The following is a 5,443-nucleotide window of genomic DNA, read 5'->3' on the forward strand; positions in this document are numbered from 1 at the left end:
CCAATGGATTACCAACGACATGAAATTTTATAATTTATTATCGATGGTTTTTATCAATGTCAATGATTCTTTGGTGGATATTACACTCCATGACAAAAAATACACATATGGTTTAAAAATGAAAATATACACATATGGTTTAAAAAGTTAAATATCCGTTACTACTGAAAAATTGAAAAACAAAGTTATAAATTTAAAATTGCCGGTGATTGGAACTATCCCTATGGATAACTGAGATGGCCATTTGAAATTATTATTCCTACTTGTTATTGAGTGGGATAATGGATCTTACTACGTGGGTTGCAATCAGTTTTATTCTGACAATTTATTATGAGTGGTTCAAATTAACCTTCATTGGTTCTAATAGGTCTTATTAGACTCAAATTAGCGTTTATCGATTCAAAAGGCTCTAACGGGTTCCTATAAGACATTAGTGGGCCTTAATAAGTTTTAACAAGCTTTACTTATTCGATAGAGTTAGATTGACCATTAATTGATTAGCTGTATATAGTATATGAATGCATGTACATATTGTCTACATTTACATGTGTATGTGTATGTGTATGTATATGTGTATATGTATGTGTGTGTTGTGTATTTATAGGGTTGAGTTCTAGTAGAAAATATCTATAGAAAACGTAGGAAGCATCCGGTGGTCATTGATCATGAGGGTGCATGGATCATGTTGGTCCCAGACGGATCTACAAGAGTTTATAGGTAACAGTTTGTAAAGGGGGGGGGGGGAGGGAGGGGGATGAATACAGACACACAGTTTTTACTTTTTAAAATCCTTTATTGATATAAGAAAATCAACACATAATTTACAGATTGTTTGCGAAAGAAGATAAGATACATAAATTATCTAAACAATTTATGAAGCACACAAGATACAGAAAAAGCAAGAGAGAAAGTGCTTGCTTGAGAACATGTTATAACTTTCCTTGAGAGTAAGTTTAGTTTAGCATGTATATGTTGTTCTTCGTGATTTGGATAAGAGATTCTCCTTAGCTATTTATACCCATTACATTTAATGCAAGTTAGATGGTACAAATCACATGGCAAACTTTTAGAGGAGATCTTGTCCTTTGTCGTTAGGTATACAGGCTTTTCGCCGTATACAAACAGTGGTCTTTCACAAAGTAGGTAAGCACGCTTGGAGGAAATAGAATGACTCCGTACATGTGCTTTATTGTGTAAGGTATGGGGTTGTTCTTTGTATGCCGAAGGATAAGACAAAAACTAATCTTGTAGAGCAAGATTCATTTGATCACTGGCACTAGAATAACTCTAGAGTTCTGTTGGATTTGAATTTTAGAATTAAATTGTATTCGTCTTGAAAGCTTAATAATTGTTTTCTAAAGTGTTTGACTTTGTATGTCATTGTTGACTTTGACTAGAGCTTTATTGTTTGACCTATAAATAGTTTTGTCTTCTAGTGAATAGAAGTGTAAGAGCTTAATTGTAATATACGTAAACATTGAGAGGAATATAATCAAAATTGGCTATTTGATTTTTCCTCTCTAGACTTTCATGTGTTCTTCATGTTCTTGAGTGTTCTTGCCATATATTCATGTTGCTAATTAAAGATTGATCGTATTGTGGGACACACAATTGGTATTAGAGTTAGAATGCAGTGAATTCAGTGGAAGAAATCATATTTTGAAGAAAAATTTTGGAAATTTATTTTTGTTCATCTTCATCTTCATAAGCGTTCTTAATGTGTTCTTCATCTTTTCTTAAAATTTCTTCGTAAATCTTTCAAATTTTCGTGTTGTGATGTTAAAATGTTGATCATTGTGTGCGTAATAGACTCGTGAATCTTTGTTATTCACAAAGTTTCGTGATTTGATCGTTCGTTTTCAAGATCTGTTGAAATTTGTGATTTTTTGAGAAGTTTTGGTGTTCATAAAAAGTTCATAAAAAGTCTGATTTTGATCCAAATTCTTGTGAAAAAGTTGTGTTTTTGTGTTTTTGTTGTGTTTTGATTGGTTTCTAGTCTTAAATCACATAACAGCCTAAATCATTTTAGTCTAAATCGCTCAAGGTGTAGCCGGGTTCTTGGTATATCGAACATCCCTGTAGCCGGATTGGAGACTTAGCCAAAATTTTAGACACAAAATCGCACATAGCCTTAGTCGATTTCAGGTATACCTCGGACAAGGGCTTGACCGTATTAGGCCTACATCGTGCAAAGCTTGACATATTTAGTATTACTCGCTTACCAGCCATCCGATTTAGTCACTTCTCGGAAACAAGCCTGACCGGACATTGCATCCTCAGGCAACAGCCTGTCTAAATCGCACACAAAGTCACCCGGGTTCAAGTTAACTCGCACATAGGCTTATGCAGATTAGGCATTCTCCGGACACTGCCTTAGCCGAATTTGTGTCCCTCGCATAAGACCAAGTCTACCTCGGTCACTTCCTTACCTAGAAACCTTCATCGCTCACCTGCCTTGTCCGACTTACCTTCCTCGGCCAGCGACTTAAATTTCCTTGTATCCTTCCTCGGTAACACCCGTGTCCGGATTACAGGTTCCTCGGTCACCACTTGGTCGCGATTATGACTTCCCCTTGAACGTCTTCATCCGGATTAGCTAACCTCTCTTAAAGCCTTGTCCAGATTTGGTTAATCTTTGACCAAATTTTAATCCGATTTTTTAGCATAGTTTGCCAAATTTTAATTTTTTCAAAACCTTTTTATCCAGATTTCATTTTGTTTCATTTTTGATTAGTTTTATCTGGATTTTACTATTTTGATCTGGTTTTCACCAAATTTTTTAGATTTGAGCAATTTTAACTGTTTTTGAGCTGAATTGAACTGTTTTTTATTTGTGAACTGATTTTGTGAACTGTTTTAATAGTTTTTGACTGTTTTCAACAGTTTTTGACTGTTTTTACTGATTTTAACTGTTTTAACTGATTTTCTCATATTTGAACGGTTTTTGGGTTTTTCTGAGAATTTTGCTTAGACTGATTTTATCTGAGTGAATTTTTGATCTGAGTGATTTCAAGAAGTGATTTATTTGTCTTATTTCAATACTGCATAGATTCTTCTGATCAATCATTAAATTTTTAAATGGCAGCTTTTTACGATAAAGAATACAGAGAACTCAAAGAGAAGTTTGATAAACTGACTTTAGAGAATAAAAAGAACATTTCTTGGGCTATACGTCTATCAGATTATAATGAAAGAAAGGAGGAAGAGAATAAGATTTTACAAGAAAAACTGGATGAATATGAATAATGTTTCTGATTCACAAGAAAGTGTAAGACTGAACAAACAGATTGAAGAACTAACTACGAAATTACATTATGCAAAAATAGATTCAGCTGAAGAATTAAAAGTTTGGAGTAAATCAAATAAAGATCTGTTTAATAAACTCCAAGAAGTTCAAAATGAACTGAATGCTGAGAGAAACTCTCCAGAAAAGAAAAATAAAGAGACTGAAGAGCTTACAGAGAAATTTCATAAATTTGAGATTGAACTGATTGAGGTAAAGAAGTTACTGAAACAAGAGAAAGATAAGGTTTTGGAAGCTGAGAAGAGTTTGGTTGTTGAGAGGAAAGTTTTGAAGAAAGAAAAGAAAAGGATTATTGAAGTGGAGAAAAGATTTGGTACAGAATGAATATCTTTTGAAAATAAGATTAACTCGTTGGAGCTGAATGCTAAAATGCATCTAAAGCAAATCTCTGATTTTGAACAACTTATCATCTTGGAACGCGCCAAGGTTGATAAAGAAAAGAAAGAGCTTAAAGAAGAATGTTTGAGCAAAAATTTGGAATTGCTTAATAGTGCTGAACAAAAGCAGAAATCACTAGATGAAGAGAAGAGACTATTTGCTCTTGAAAAGAGAAACACTGCTAAGAAATATGCAACAATTGCCAAAGAGCTTGCAGAGAAGAAGAAATGGCTCGACATTTCTTCTGAGAATGAAAAGAGCAGCTTGATGAAGAGAGACAGGAGTTTGAGAAAGAAAGGAAAATGTTAGAGAAGTTGAAAAAGGAGTTAAAAGGTAAACTTTTGGATACTTCAAAGAAATTTTCTGATCTAAAGACAGAACTTGAAACTGAATTGAACATGAGAACCGAACTTAAAACAAAGTATGTTTTAGTTGCTGATGAAAGAGACCAGTTATTAAAGAAAGTAACAGATTTTTCATGTGCTAAAAGTTCAACTGGTTCTCCATCACAGTGTAAAACCAGCTTTTATGATTGTTCTAGTGTTAAATCTAACAGTTATTCAAGCAGTCCTAAATCAACTATTTCTAAAAACAATTCTCATTCCTCAAATCAGTATTATCAAGGATATGTCATTGGATCACCCAATTATTATTCAAAAGTTAAAATATTTGGGTTAATAAAGCTGATTATGTTTCGTCTCATAACTCTGTTGTTACTAACCCTATTCTTCCTTGTATTGTGAGATCTACTAATGATCTAATCAATCTTAGCAAGAGAATAATCATGTGCTCAACATGCAAAACCACTGATTTTGTTAATCGAAAAAGGTACAACAGGTGGTATGGAGACAACAGCTATTAGAAAAGCAGGAATAATTATAATATGTATGATAACAACTGATATGGATCTTATTTTATATATGATCAACCTGTTAAGAGTGCTAAAAAAACATCTAACAGATATATATGGTTTTCCAGTTACAACATACCCCAACCTGATACTAACTGATATGTGTTGAGAATTTAACACATAACGCGCTCTTTTTTAGGACTTTTTAGTTACAATAATTTCTTTTCATTCCCAAATTGAGTCTTTTTCATTTATTTCTTTATACTTTTGTTATTATGAAGCTAAATGTTGTGGTTGACTTGATGGCATGAAAATTTGAAGCTAATTAGAAGTTTTTGTGAAAACAGCAAATGCTAGAGCATTGGTGCAGCGTTGGCCTGGGTCTTGCACGACTTTTTGGAGGGCTTAATGAACAAGACGTTGGCTTTTTGGAGATGGAGTACAGCTGTAAATGGGCTGGATTTTTAATAGAAAATCAGATGTACTCTCTAGTTAAACTCATGTACTCTCTAGTTTGCTTTATGTACTTTGTAGTTAAACTTAAGTTATGTATTGTACTTTTTAGTTAAAGCTTTAGTTGTATTGTAACTAGTGTTGGTAAGCTTAGTCTCCAAGCTTTGTTCTTTTGTCTTTTTGTGCCCATTTTGGGTATAAATAAGAGGCTAAGGTTACCACATTTCTCACCCAATTAATCCATAATCCTTTGAATTCTCCCAACTTTTCTCCCAACTTCTCTTCCTTTTCCTTTAAACCCTCTTCAAGGGTGTTCTTCAAGTTCTTCAAGTTCATCTTCTTCTTTTTATTTATTTAATTTCTTGTCTTTTATTTTCCGCTATTTATTTTCTCGTCTTTACATTTCCGTCATTTACATTACGTTATTTACATTCCGTCATTTATTTTACGCTATTTAC

This window comes from Cynara cardunculus, unplaced genomic scaffold, assembly GCF_001531365.2.
Source record: "Cynara cardunculus var. scolymus isolate 2C unplaced genomic scaffold, CcrdV1 Un_Scaffold_3730, whole genome shotgun sequence".
Lineage (NCBI taxonomy): Eukaryota > Viridiplantae > Streptophyta > Magnoliopsida > Asterales > Asteraceae > Cynara > Cynara cardunculus.